Source organism: Petromyzon marinus, chromosome 33 (assembly GCF_048934315.1).
Source record: "Petromyzon marinus isolate PM22_M1 ecotype Great Lakes invasive population chromosome 33, UKy_Petmar_22M1.pri1.0, whole genome shotgun sequence".
Classification (NCBI taxonomy): Eukaryota; Metazoa; Chordata; class Hyperoartia; order Petromyzontiformes; family Petromyzontidae; genus Petromyzon; species Petromyzon marinus.
In genome coordinates, this window is record NC_133699.1 from 11003925 (window position 1) to 11018711 (window position 14787).

Below are 14787 nucleotides of genomic sequence, written 5' to 3' on the forward strand. Positions count from 1 at the left end.
TAGCGAGCACCTCTTAAGCCCGGAGCAGCGCACGACGAGGAGATTGGCGTGGCACGCGCCACGCCTTTGTCTTCCCCGTCCTGATGTCTACACACCGAACCAGCTACTTATTCAAGGCTGAGTCGACTGAGAGACAGCACATCATCGATTTCGTTTCCACTCGCCAACCGATGTTATCTGTGACCGAGAACGAACCGAGGTAGCCTGCTTCTTCGGGGAAGTGCGCTAACGCACTGCGCCACCGCTCCCCAAAAGATCCTCTCTGTAAACCTAAACATAGTGTTGGGGCAAATAATGTTAGCGAGGAGCTATTAAGGCCAAGACGACGCAAAAAGGGGTGGTCAGCACCACGCCCGGCCGCCTTTGTCTCCCTATTGGCGATGTTTACACACAGCACCAGGTACTCATTTTAGGCTGAGTCGACCTAGGGGAGGCGCAGGACCAATTTAGGAAATCGTCACTGGTCTTGACCGTGAGCGGAAATCGAACTCGGGTCGCCGGGTTCGTAGCGCAGCGCGCTAACCGTTACACTACCGCTCCCGACACACACGCACACGTGTGCACGCGCCCACGCCTTACGAATACACGAAGGCAATGCTACCGTTTGTTGCCTTTTCTGTACCACACGGAGCGGGGAGGTGGTGAAACACACACACAGACTCCGCGTACCTTTGAGTGGTCACATGCAGATGCGCGGCTGCGTCTGCGCTCCGCTCGACACCAGCATCGCTCCCTCCGCTCCGCAGCGCAATCCCGAACGCTCGCTCGCTCGCTCCTCTCAGTCCGCTACGGCGTGTGCAACATCCCGTCGCTTGTTCACTCCTGCAGCAGTAGAGTGATCGCTACCAGCGGTAGTGACGCTGCTGCTGCTGCTGCTGTCGAGCTAGCACGGGACTTGTGAAGCAAGCAGCAGCATCAGCAGCTGTCCAGCAGCAGCAGCTGCATTAAGTCGCTATCCAGCACTGACAAAGCAGAGAGTGGCGTTCCCTTACCCCGCTCACCGCTCCTCGTTCTTTCTCGTGCTATGGATTCCTTGGCCCCACCTTTGCTCCACTGCTGTTGTCACGCGGAGCTCTCAGTGCTCCTCGCCGAGCGCTGCGCTTCGCTCTGCTCTACTGAATCCGGCTGCTCCTCTCATCCCGTGGGCGCGCACTCCCCTCCACTCATCCCTCTCCTCCTCCTACCTCTCCCGTTCAGACGCCCGCGTGGCGAAGCGAGCTACAGCTGCAGCAGCAGAAGCCTTGCGCGTATCTCCTGCCTGTCCGTGCCCGACCCTCCCGGTTCGTGGTGTGTGTCTAGGTGTATGTAACTCTGTGTGCACGTGTTTACGTGAGTGTATGTATGCGGCTGTACCAATCTGTGTGCATATACGACGCTCGCCTATGCCTCTCTTTTTTCCCTCCTTTAGATAAATCTTGATTTATTTATTTTTGGGGGGGGGGGGTTCCCAGGCCAGCCACTTTTGAGATATGGTGCTGGTATATTGATCGCGGGTAATTATCTCGAGCTGGCCCGGAGCCCGGCGAGGGATTTCGCTGGCGCTGTCGCTGATAGGGAATAGGTGGCCGATCGCGCGTTCATCCTTGGCCTCGCCGCTGGAGCACCCACGCCCCCGCTACCCCGCCCCACCCCCTCTCAAGCCCTTACCCCTGTCTTGTTCACGCTCGCAAAGCCGCCTTCTCAACTCGGGGCGCCCGGTGGCGTTTCAACAAGATGGGAGGATGGCTGGCCGTGAATGCATTTCTGGATGGATGAATGGACTGTATGGATAATAAACTGGTGGGACGGCTGCGATGGTGAGTGGATGGCTGTAAAGATGCTTGGATGGCGAGTGTATGTACAGCTCGCTGAGACTGGATTACTGGTTGGACGTCTGGATTGCGAATGGAATAGAGCTAGTCAGATTGGATGGCGAACTGGATGCAGAACAGAGCAGATGACGGGCTGGCCTGAATTGTTGTCTGGATGGCGAGCTGGATAGATGCCTGGGTGGCCGATGAGTTGATCCGGCTAGTGGACTGTCTGACCGATGAGAGGACCAGTTGGCTGGCTTGCTGCTTTCTCTGAGCGCCTCGCTGTCCACTCTGCCTGCCCGTCTGCCCGCCGATCTCTCTCATTCTCAAGTTTGCACTCGCTCGACCGCCGTGTCACACATCACAGATTCGCGCTCGCGATCTCCTGCAGAGGACTCCATCCATATCAAGGCACTGTGGAGAGGGGTACTGGCTGGGTCAGCAAGATAAGATAACGCGAGAAATCTCTTTTCTCGTTTTCGCTGTGCCGGTTGAAATCCCATGTGTTCCCCTTTAATCTCGCAGTCCCATCCCATTAACCGGTGTCAGAGTGACCCGTAGAGCCCATGCCAGCCCCTACCCTCCTGCTTCTCCTCTCTCCTTGGTGCCAAGATGATGACTCCCTGCAGCAGCAGCAGCAGCAGCTTCACTCCATCTTGCAGCCGTTTCTCCTGACGACCCCTGGAGCAGCTCGGAGGATGGAAGGCAGGGGAAGGCTGTAGATGGAGTGAGCGGAGAGCAAAAGAGAACGGGCGACGGAGGCGCGGGGAGACTGGGAGAGCGGGGGAGGAGGGAAGGGAGGAAGAGAAGGGGAGGGAGGAAGAGAAGGGAGGGAGGCAAGAGAGGGAGAGAGGTGGGAGACAGGAAGAGGAGAGCGAGAATGGGGAGCTGGGAGGGAGGGGGGAATAGAGAGAGAGAGCGGAGAGGTGGCAGAAGAAGGGAGTGGGGGGGGGGAGAAAAGAGGGAGGGGTCAAGAGAGAGTGGGGGGTGGGGGAATAAGTAGGAAGGGGTGCACCACTCCTCTCTCCTCCTGCACCACTCCTCCTGCACCGCTCCTCTCTCCTCCTGCACCACTCCTCCTGCACCGCTCCTCTCTCCTCCTGCACCGCTCCTCCTGCACCGCTCCTCTCTCCTCCTGCACCGCTCCTCTCTCTCCTCCCTGCTCTCTACCTTGGGTCTCCCCAACCCAGTTATTTCTCCTGCTCCTCTCCCCCTCTCTCCTCGCCTCGTCCTCCCATACTCCTAGCCTCCCCTCGCTCCCTTTCTACGTCTCCCCTCACCCCCATCTCGGCACCCTCATATCGCTCCCCGCCGAAACCTCACCCCGACCCCCTTGCCTCACTCCTCATCCTCCTCGAGTTCACCACAAGCCCGACCCCGAGCTGCGATCTCAAGCACCCCCCCCCCGCTCTCGCCCTCCCTCCAATCCTCCCACCCGCAACGCTCTTCCTTGCGCCGCCTCTGCCCGGCTGCCCGTTGCGGGCTTCCCGTCTCGCCCCCCTCGTTCCTCGCGCTCTGTGCGCGCGCGCGCGTGCAGCCGCGAGCTCTGGGAGCCCCTCGCGATTTTTCTCCGCTCCCGCAACCGGATCTCGCCTGTCGCAGTCACTCAGCGTAACTCAGCGCCTTGCACCTCGGCATATTAACGAGATGCAAGGTTACCCATGTGTGTGTACCTCCCTCCTCCTCGTGTCGCCCGCACCGTGCGGAAACGTTGTGGCTCACGCACTCATCGCTCCGTACACGTGCGGGCGAGTGCGAGCGACGAGAGTACTTGCCCCAAGGGCCTGCACAACCATCTAGAGGGGGGGGGGGGTGGGATCTTTGTCTTTGTAGCACACGTGAGTGCGTGCATGATTAATGATGCAGCGTTTCGAAATATATCTTCGGTTACACAATCAATTTAACTAAGCGCCCCACTTCAATACCACTAGTTCCCTATCTGATCAAATCAACTCGAACCATCATCATCATCAGCGTGATTAATTAATGTTCATCTCGACCGCTTCAGACAGACTCTAAACGCAGCCTCTGTTGGTAACGAGTATAGAACTATTTCTCTCTCTCTCTCCTGTCGTGGATGAGCACGGTTAATGTTGGGTTATTTCACCCGTGTGCTGCGTCACACTCATTTGTAGCAGCAAGAAAGCAGCAATTGCACGGCCGTGTGCTCACCCACGTGTACACGTGTGCTCGCTCACCCCACCTGTACACGTGTGCTCGCTCACCCACGTGTACACGTGTGCTCACCACGTATACACGTGTGCTCATCACGTGTACACGTGTGCTCACCCACGTGTACACGTGTGCTCGCTCACCCCACGTGTACACGTGTGCTCGCTCACCCACGTGTGCTCACCACGTGTACACGTGTGCTCACCCACATGTACACGTGTGCTCGCTCACCCCACGTGTACACGTGTGCTCACCACGTGTACACGTGCGCTCACCCACGTGTACACGTGCGCTCACCCACGTGCACACGTGTGCTCACCCACGTATACACGTGTGCTCACCACGTGTACACGTGTGCTCACCCACGTGTACACGTGTTTTCGCTCACGACACGTGTACACGTGTGCTCACCACGTGGACACGTGTGCTCACCCACGTGTACACGTATGCTCCCCCACGTGGACACGTGTGCTCACCACGTGGACACGTGTGCTCACCCACGTGTACACGTATGCTCACCCACGTGGACACGTGTGCTCACCACGTGTACACGTGTGCTCACCCACGTGTACACGTATGCTCACCCACGTGGACACGTGTGCTCACCACCTGTACACGTGTGCTCACCCACGTGCACCCACTACTGTGGCCGTCTTCCGGGACAAGTCGAAACGGGTGCGAGTGGCAATCCGGGAGATCGAGTGAGCCTCCCTCCCTCTCTCCTCCCGCCTCGTTACAATAACCACTCCCAATCGTTCCGCGACACGGTCCGATGTGCGTTGCTCGCAGTCGAGGTACGCCTCGCGATGCACAGGCCATATGCCGATCCACTGCTGGATGAAGGCCTTCTCACGCTCCGGTCGGTGCAGGTTGGCGAAAAGTGGGGGGAGTTCCTGAGGTTGAGATATCACAACGCCACTAACGAGGGGAGGGGGGGGGGGGGCGTGTGGCCAACGCCGCTCCTTTGTATCCCCCCATGTCTGTTGTTTAAAACGCGACGACAATCGTAAAAACAACAACAACAATAATCACAACGTCAACTTCACAACGCGCCACCGCAGAGTATCGGCTCGCTCTCGTAGAGAAACGACGACTCAAGAGGCCGGAGAAGGAGCCAGAGAAGACGGTGGTGGGGGATGGTGCATGTACGGTACGTCGAATGTCTTTCGCACCGCGTGTCGCCAGCCAGAAGTGACCAGTCATGCGGAAAGCAATCGGCGCCCACGATTGCCCAAGTTCTGCGGCCCTCTCTGTATATGCACGTGTCATCGGCCTGAGCGCGGTGAAACAAAACCGGAGCACTCGCAGAAAAGCCACGCGAGTGAAGAGGAGACACAAATATCCCGTACAGACGGATCAGGCGGTGTCCACAACTTTGCTATACTGCCTTCTCCTGGCGCCCCAGGGTTATGGTACCTCGACGCTCACGGGAAGGGAGTTTCGCAACATTTGTGCGGTGATTCACCAACCCTCGCCTTCACGGCGCTGGATTACAGGCCGGCACGCCACACCGGACACGTATTTAAGGCTGAGCTCGTCTAGGGGAGGCCCAGAACTAGGTTAGACATCACTCGCCGCTGGCATTAGAAGTGGTCGAGAATTAAATTCAGCTTGCCAGGTGTGTTGCATTGGCAGTGTGCTGACAACGGCACTTGACCTGCCACTTGACCTGCCACTTGATCTGCCACTTAACTTGCCACTTGACCTGCCACTTGACCTGCCACTTGACCTGCCAACGGCACCACGCTGGCACTGAGGCCCAATCGACGGAGAGGCGTTCACCAACTTGCATGCCTCGGTCGGCATACCCCTTGGCCTGAACCCACGTCACGTCGGTGACGAGCGTTCTTTGAGGATACTTCGCCATGCGGTGAGTGCGGTTCGGTGAAAGCGAGAGGGGCCCACACTGATTCGACGATGTCTCCGATGTGCGTTTGCTCTCCACTCCACTTGCTCCTGCCTCTGTCTCTCAGGCTAAATGCAAGCACGCATCTCTCCGTGCGTCTTTGTTACACTTTTTTGTTGTTGTTGTTGTTGTTGTTGTTCAATTTTCTTTGCCAATGTTTATATTTCTGTACCACAGCGGGGTAATATACACTCGAGTAATAATGTTTTTTTATCCTTTAGGCAAATTGCTCTGTTGCATTTCATTGCTGAGTTTAATCTTGCAAGAAAACTCCAACCTGCTCCCATCTGCCCCATTTAATAATCGTGATCATGAATGTCTTCAATAGCAGTCCTCGGGCACACATGCCCCTGCATTGTTTTCCAGTTGTGTCCTTCCGACAGATTTCCAAAATGTTTAGCGTAAAAAAAAATTGCGTAAGAATAATATTACTTTTTGATTTAAAGCTTTCGTGACTGCAGTAATTCATATTCTTAGTTTTTTCGGTAAAGTCACGTTGAAGAGAAACAACAAAATAACAAAACATATTATATATATTTTATATATTTTGTTATTTTATATATTTTGTTATTTTTATATATTTTGTTATTTTGTTGTTTCTCTTCAACGTGACTTTACCGAAAAAACTAAGAATAATAATATTACTGGTTAGGGAGGAAGGTTACCACCAGACATGGAATCCCTCCACTACATCACCTCCAGTGGGCATTCATTCCTAAGAGCATTAATTAGGGAATTTAGCCCCCCCCCCCCTCCGCTACATTTTTTTCCTTCAGGGATATCAGAACTTCGGAAGACACCCGGGGATTGTAGAGTTTATTAAAACAGTTTATTGAAACGTGCGGTTAAGGCAGGCTTCCATTGCACTGCAATCCGCAATGTGTTGTCTGCGCTGGTGTCAACCCCCTTTCATATCCTCTACGTTGTGTACCGGATATCGTTTTGTTAATAAAATACTTTTTTTGGAGAAAAATAAAATAAAAAAGATTACCATTGAGTGCATTTGGTCTTGACATCGTTACTCTTTGGTTCTTTCGGAAAAGTCACGTAGGTAGAAAAAAAATTGTTATAGGCACAGGGCTATTAATGAAGCACTCTGCTTCGCAGTCTGTCGTGATGGTGCTGCTGTGCAATCCCTGTTGAGTAGTCTGTCTGTAGTCATTGTTTTTAATTTGTACAAATTTGGATCACGACGGCGGTCTGCTCGTCCGCAATGGCGTCGGTGGATCTTTATGCTCCACCGTGAAGAAAGACGGCGCACACGTATTATACGGCCAGTATACACCCGCAGAAATAACTAGGGCGGTCTGCCAGAGTCGAACCGCGATCCTCCAGAAGAAAAAAAAGAGTTGATGGCGCTACCCACCGGCTGGGTCATGTCACCACCCTAAATAGATTGTTTCTAACTCTCATTTGCTCTTTAATGCACGTGCTACTCTCTCCGCTTCTCAGTGTAATTTCAGGCATCCACTTCACGATTTCATTAGATTTTTTTTGTGTGTGTGGCCCACATCGCAATCACCGTCCACGTGTGATGAGCCAAATTGTCCAAATTCAACCCTAGCCGTGTCGTCTCAATGTTTCATTACATTAAATGCAATCTATTTGTTTTAAATCACAAGGTGTGGCGAATCAAAGCGTCCAAAGTGTCCAATCAGGGTGCAGGCCAATCACCAAATCGCCCCCGTGTCACGTCAACACAAAGTCCAATCACGTGTCAACGACAGGGCGGCCTGTCCCATCAGGAGGACCTGCTCCCGTGGGGGGGGGGGGGGGCGTGTTATGGGGGGGTGGGGAGGAGGGGTGGGGAGCTCCGATGAATACAACGGTTTTACCAATGGATGTGTGTGTTTTTGGTGATATTATTATTGCATTTTACAAATGTCCAGCGCGCGTGCAGCCGCTGTGGGGAGTGGCCGTCCATCGATGTGGGAGGCCCAATCATCAGTTTTTTTTTTCCCACTGGGAGTCCACGGACCAGGCGGCTGCCTGTGCTCCATGACCTTGCAACTTCATCAAGACATCACCACGTGCTTGCACACACAGGCCTGGAAACTTGGCCAACTGATGTCAATGTGTTGATGTGTTGTTATGGTGGGAATTCAGGTGTCTCTTGTCGCCCGTTTGGGGCAAATCTGATTTCGGGCCATCCAGGGAGACTGGCATGGCTTCCCGGCAATGTTAACCGTCCGCAAACTCTTACATTCACATGTCTGGTATTTTCGTTCCCTCAATTTATTCCAATTGTGCGACCGCCATCCAACTCACCGCGCACACTTTTGCGATCCCCGTTTAATCACAGGCGGCTGAAACCCGGATTATAACCCAGGATCTCAGCGGTGCCGTCTCAACGCTCATACCTCCTAGCCACCCGGCGACCTCAAGATCCCTCGTATTAATGCTCAACAGGGCAGAGCGGTTAAAGCTACGGGGGAGAGGGTGGGGTGGGGGGAGCTTGCAATAACGTCCCACACTGCAGACCGCATTATTGAGGCTCCGAGGAGCATACGTGCTCAATGGTGTAAACCTGCCGCCGACGATGCGGCGACAGCGGAGTGGTGCAAGACAAAAAGAGCTGCTTCAGCCGGGAGCCATATAGACTCGCTCTGTTGTTTTCCTTCATTATTCAAAGTAGCGTCAGCGAACGCTGCGCCGTCGAAAGCTTCTGTTGTGTAAACATGAAGAGTGGAGTGGGGGGGGTGTGTGGCGCGCGCTGAATTGAGACGCGCGCACGCACGCGCGCGACATGAAAAAAAATCAAACGCAGCCGCTGCCCCGTGAGCGTAGACGCCCGCGTGCGCCCGGCGCGAAGATGGATGGAGCCGCCCCGACGCTCTGCATCGCCATGTCACCTTTATTGCCACATTAAAGCCACCCGCGTCTTTTGTTTCGTGACGAAAATTCCTTTCCTTAATCTCACCGCGGAAGTGCATTCCTTACGGCGGCGTACAAAACACTCGCTTCTGGGGTCGCTTGCACAATTTTGATTTCGTACGCAATCGGCCACCGCTGACCGGCGGCCGGATCTGAGTCGCTCGTTCGGGTGAATTCAGGCCACAGCTAATGACGGGAATTCTGGGTAAACTGACAAAGGCGCAGCCCTGCAATTGCTCCCTCACGCCGGAAGGGGCTCGACTGTAAGGAGCTCTAAGAGTTCCTCCGAAGAGCAACTTGGCCTACTCTTCCACGCCAGCCAAGACGTCGTGGAAGAGATGGAAATACCCACACTTTACCCCACCACACCTCCTAATGGACTGTGGTTTACCCATACATACTGCTGGTTGATAAACCGAAGCGGTGAGTCCAGTGCGCTAACACGTGGCACCGCGTGATCAAGAGGACCGACCCGGCGTTCAACCGCCTGCGGTGACTGCCATACACAATGACCTCGATAATGACATCTTCTGGCCGGGTTAAGTTTTGTCCACCACAGTGTCCGTTCTGTGCAGTGTCTGGCGGTGCCACAACTTTTATTGACTAAGGTTTAATGAACCCAGATGTAGCATGGTCGCTATAAGTTGCAGAGGTTCGCAGTTCGAATCCAGCCGGCTACGATTAATAAAACAGTCTCACTACACAATGGACGCCAAATATGCCGCGATGTCATTCAAAGAGCTGCAGTGCATTGTGTGCCGACGTCATGGATCAAATTTGAAACATTACTCACCAGCTACTGAATTTGGGAGACGCGGCGATCGTAGTCGGCCTTCGACTGCGAAACTTTAGCAGGACTTACCTGACGAAGAGTGATGAGACCCAGAGAGGCTTCTCTCGGTGCACAAGCGGAGTATTAATGCTAGAGTAATGAGTCCTGGTTTACACAACACGCACAGGTCGTGTGGACGTGTTGTTTGCACCACGCCTACCCCACGTGAAGCACAGGGCATCGCAGAAACGTGGTGCATTTCATATCACTGGTGACGCCCCACGCGGGCCCATATTTATACCGCGGAGCTGTTGATTTCAGGCGTGAAAGGCTCAAGTGAGGTTATTTATAACGTCCTTATTACACCTAAAATTGAGATCATACGGGTTTTTTTCACCCTTCTCTCAGCAGACGAAGCTGTTAATTGCCACCACTATTTCACAGATCTGATGACAGTCATAGCCAGCACATCCACGTATCCACGTGGCATTTCAATCACAGCTGACCCAAGGTGAATGCAAACACACAACACGGGAGCATTGTTAGGATTCCGATGGCAATGTAATGTGCTTATTAACTTGAGGGGCAAGGTTTGTATATATATTTTTTTATTCTGTTCATTATAAGAGGATCTGGCTAGGGTATCATTAGGATGTGAACTCTGTCATTAAATTAAATTACCTACATGCTAAATCATGAATCTGTCTTCTCCGTGCGATGCCACAACCGAAAAAGGTTATTTGAACACAGTTCTTTTGTAAAGTCAACAATTAAGTAATTCCCCATGCACCTACATTAATTTTGTGTACACAATTAAATTAATAAAATGGCACATGCAATTAATCAATTAGGGTATTTGCAGTAACCGCTATGAAGTGTTTGTATAGTTATGCACCCTTATTAATTATCGGACAAACTCTCGGCTCAAAACAATGACAAAACAAATGTGTCGCTGCTTCTGCTGCTGCTGCTGCTGCAATTACAATCCTTCCAACTCACTGCTGGCAGCAAAGGCACGTCAAAAGTGGAGTTACGCCCACCGCTGTGCGCACTGACCACGCGTCCTCCAAAGGTGGTGGGCACGATCAGCGCACACTTACACTTCCTGTTGCGCCCACGATGGCCCAGGTCTCGCGACGCCACTCGTCCCCGCGTCCCCTCCACCGATGGTAGTGGTGGGTGGTGGTGGTGGCTGGGACGCTCCCCGTGGCTGAGCCTCGGCCCTAGCAACCAACCTCGAGCTACTATCGCTCCCGCGAAGTCCGCGCCTCCCACCGATGGGATTGTGGGCATGTCACGCGACCCAACGGGCATCACGGCGGGGGAGGGACAGCGGCTCACAATCCGACGTTTTGCGAGTGAGCTCGCCACATCATCCCTCTGGGGGTCGAGAAAAATGAGCACCGCTTTGTGGGGAAGTCAACAGTGACCGTGCTATGGATAGAACAGCAATTTTCACCACGGGCTGTAAATGGCAGAGGAGCGCCGCCTCAATGCTTGCTTGAGCAATACATCATCTTGACTTTTTGAGTAACGAAAAAAGAAGACTCCGAAACAATCGGCAAGCAAAAAGATTAAAGTTTAAGTGAAAAATAAAGTCTTGCCGAGTGGCTATTTATAATGGCACGATGTGACCTGCAGGGGCGCCTTGTGGACAGCGTCTGGGTAGTGAAGGTGCCTGCCAAACCCGGCATGGCAGCCCGTTTGATGATTCGGGTTTTCTGTTTTTCCTTCTACCCGTTGAAGTTCACAAAATATTCACTGCGAATTATGCGGCTCTAAAATAGACTTCTTCGGACTGTACGGAGGTCAAAAAGAAAACAATAGATAGCATCTCTCATCGATTCTCACTCAAAGTCGGTGTGTTTCAGGCAGAGCCACGAGTTTCATAGCCTGCTCAACAAGGAAAAGAGTGGAATGTGGAGAGTCAAGATCGAGTGACCTTTAGGGTCATGGGTTTGCGGTCGCCGTAATATTGTACTTAACATTTGCTAAATATTGCTATTGATTCTGTCCATTTGCACCGGCCCTGTCGAGTAGAAACATGATGGACAGCGGAACCTCCCACCTCTTGCATCGAAGCGAGCATTTGCTTCCAAATTCCACAGGAATTGATACTGCAGATGATTTATATTCGTGTGAGGATTTGTGAACCGACGCGCATGTACACAGACGAACGCACATTTTATTTGTCATTAGTTACAATAAACGTCTTGGCGCGCCCGTGTGTGTGCGCGCGCGCTGCAATTTCGCAGTTTGTCTGCCATTAGCGATTCAAATTGTGATTGCATACAGTACATGCCAAAGATTACGAATTCATTCTCACTTTGAATAATATGATAGAATTTCAAGAATTTACATCCAGTACATCAGTGGTCACGGGGGCTGGTAACAAAAAATAATGGCTCGGTGATTGTTAATTGGTGAGCCGGCGCTCACGCGTGTGTGTGTGGTAATTGGTGAGTCGGCATGTGTGTGTGTGTGGTAATTGGGATGCATCAGGATTAAATATATAAATATATAGTTTGCAGTGGCTGCCAGAATTGGTGTGCTCTTGGGAACAGAATGGAAGAGAGATTCATCGGAGAAAGAAGCGGCTGAGGTTGGGGGGATGGGGGGGGGGGGGTGTAGGCCGAAGAGAAAGAGAGAGCTGAAAGAAACAGGCACGGACCTGAGTAAAATGGAATGGATTGCAGACGAAGGCTGAACTGAGAAATGAGAAAGAGGCGGCCGGGAGATTTGATGAGGTTTTTTGGGAAGAGCTCACATTCATTGAGCGGCTAAGGTACACAGCCGCCATGAAAGCGACTCGGCATTGTGCAAAATCATTGCCTCTCTGAGCGCAGTCACAATAGTCACGCTTCTCGCGCTAAGTGGTGCAAAAATGAAACCCCTGACAATAAGCGGCAATAATACACAATATCCTGTGAATGGCAGATTATAACAAATAAGATTACGTTTAATATTTGTACCGTAATAACCTGGGAATTACCTTTAACAACACGTGATAACAGTAACATCCCGCGATAACTGCGCATATCCCGTAATGTCTCCACTAATAACCCATTATTACCGGTCCACCATCGGGCAATTGTATCAACCCACGGGGAGCACAGCAAGCATGCTTATTTAAAACCCATTGTCATTTGATATGGCGACGGTGTTGGGGAGTCCTTCATCCAGCAGTGGCTTGATCACGGCTGACAATAATGACGACGATGTTGTTTGCACGCCGCAGCAACGTTCGCGGCTCCCAGAAGCGTTCCAAGAATTTGATGGCGGCTCTCGCCGCTCGAGCGCGCGTTCTCCCCCCCCCCGCCCCGCGTCCGAAAAGCCTCCGCAGCCCGGCGGCTACCGGAGAGCCAAGGGAGCCCGGGCAAAGATCGCGGCACGTGGCAGCGGCGGTGCCACGCGACAGCTGCCACGGCGCTCGTCAGGCACGAGTTTGCAGGCGTGAGGTGCCACCCGAAGCTGGCATTCGATGACACTTCCTCGCGTTCTTGGGCAGCGTAGTGCGTCAAATAGAATTTTTATGTGTGTGTGGCTTTTTTTTTGGTTCAGCCTGCCGTTTTCCGCAGCGTTCTATTTCTGGCCGCAATGCAGCGACGGAGAATAATCAATATACAAGAGCACTACACTGACATACTATAATGCACAGGAGAAAGATGGGAGGATTAATATCATCAGTTACAAGTGCGCGGTTTATTTACTTATTTTTTTTTTACGTATTCATTCACGTGCGCGTTTGAGCAGTTTATTTGTCCAAGCATGTTGCAGAAACGTGACGCGTGTGATTTACTGGGTTGTTTTCTAAGCGCGGCAGGGTCAAAGACCGTCACAGATACGAGAGGCGAATTTCATACATTTGTATAATGTATATTCGCAATCTCTTACACGGGCCTGGAGCAGTCAAATTAATTGCAACATGTTAAGATAAATTACTTAATGTGAGCGCGACATACTAGGATGTTCGACAAGAAATCGTTACGTATGAAGCAAAGGAATGGCTCACATTTGTATGACGTTAAAGCGAATGTAGACGGCTCACGTGGATTTAACATGTGCGCACACGCGCAAACACGCGATCACACCCACGCGCACATATATACACACACACGCACACACCCGGACAAACGCTCGCTCACACACGCACACACTCAGACATACACGCGCACACACCCAGACACACACGCGCACACACCCAAACACACACGCGCACACACCCAGACACACACGTGCACACACCCAGACACACACGCGCACACACGCACGCATCAAGCAGGCCAGTGTTGTTGTCATTTTGAGCAACGTCTCACCGTTTTCTGTGTGTTACTTGAGTACCTTAAGCTTCGTCGTAAATCGCTTTCAGAACAATTCAAACCGCAGCAGCATAAGCTAAATGATTTGGAAAATTGTTTATAAAATGCCATATCTGTTTCGTAATTTTCGCAGCATCTGAACGTAACGTTCTATATACGTTGTAGAAAGCTACAATAAGGTCCAAAAAGTGTAGCGAAAAACAACAAAAAGTAATTGCGATAAAATATAAATAAATAAGAAAATCCGTGCAGATATATGAAGGGTTTAGCTGGTTGGCTGGAGGCAAAAGGTGATATAATGCAAACCAGCTCTTTGGGTATAAATTTATTTTATCATCGTGGCATGTGGAAAAGTTATGTTTTATGTTGTAACCACTTGGGCATTCGAGCTATCTGCAGGCCCTGTGGTCTGATCGACCACCCTGGCAGCCTCTGAGTTCACCACATTCCGAGGACCGCCACTTTCTCGGCTCTGAATTCTCATTACCAGTAGGATTTTTTTTTGTTTCCGTTGCGCCGCTGTGAAGCTCTCCGTCCCATCGTTTTTGTCGAGTCGTCCCGAGTGTCGCTGGGTACGGCTTGCGATGTTTGTGCAGCACGTTGCCTGGAGTTTTTCCAATTAATTGCCGAGGAAGCCCCCCCACCCCCCAGACAACGTGGAGCGAAAAAAAACCGCATCGGAGAGCCAAAACTACATCCTTCCAAACGTTGCGTCTCTGCCAGCACGAGACACAACGTAAGAACTTGGGACCGATGTATTTGTGAAGAGGTGACATTTTGGTGACGATGGTAAAATGCATGGTGATTTTGTGAGGACCCCTCTTGCTAAGAACAGACAAATATATAATTCTCTCTCTGTCAAGTCCAGGAGCAAAAGAAAACTAAACTTTAAATGCACGGCTTTATTTAAATCGGGCTCATTGTGAATTCTGAGCGTAACGCGCCGAGATT

The 14787-nt window shown here is 51.9% G+C and overlaps 1 protein-coding gene across 2 annotated transcripts in view; it reads right to left on the bottom strand.

The window, feature by feature from the left end:
- LOC116948453 (leucine-rich repeat and fibronectin type III domain-containing protein 1-like) overlaps positions 1–2728 on the bottom strand; it is a 172982-nt gene extending 170254 nt beyond the window's left edge. Inside the window, exon 1 of one of the 2 annotated variants that reach the window (XM_032965136.2) lies at positions 670–2728. The gene's annotated coding sequence lies outside the window, so the exon portion shown is untranslated. The remainder of the gene's footprint in view (positions 1–669) is intronic. The other variant, XM_032965135.2, reaches the window with a different exon arrangement.
- Positions 2729–14787: the final 12059 nt, after the last annotated feature.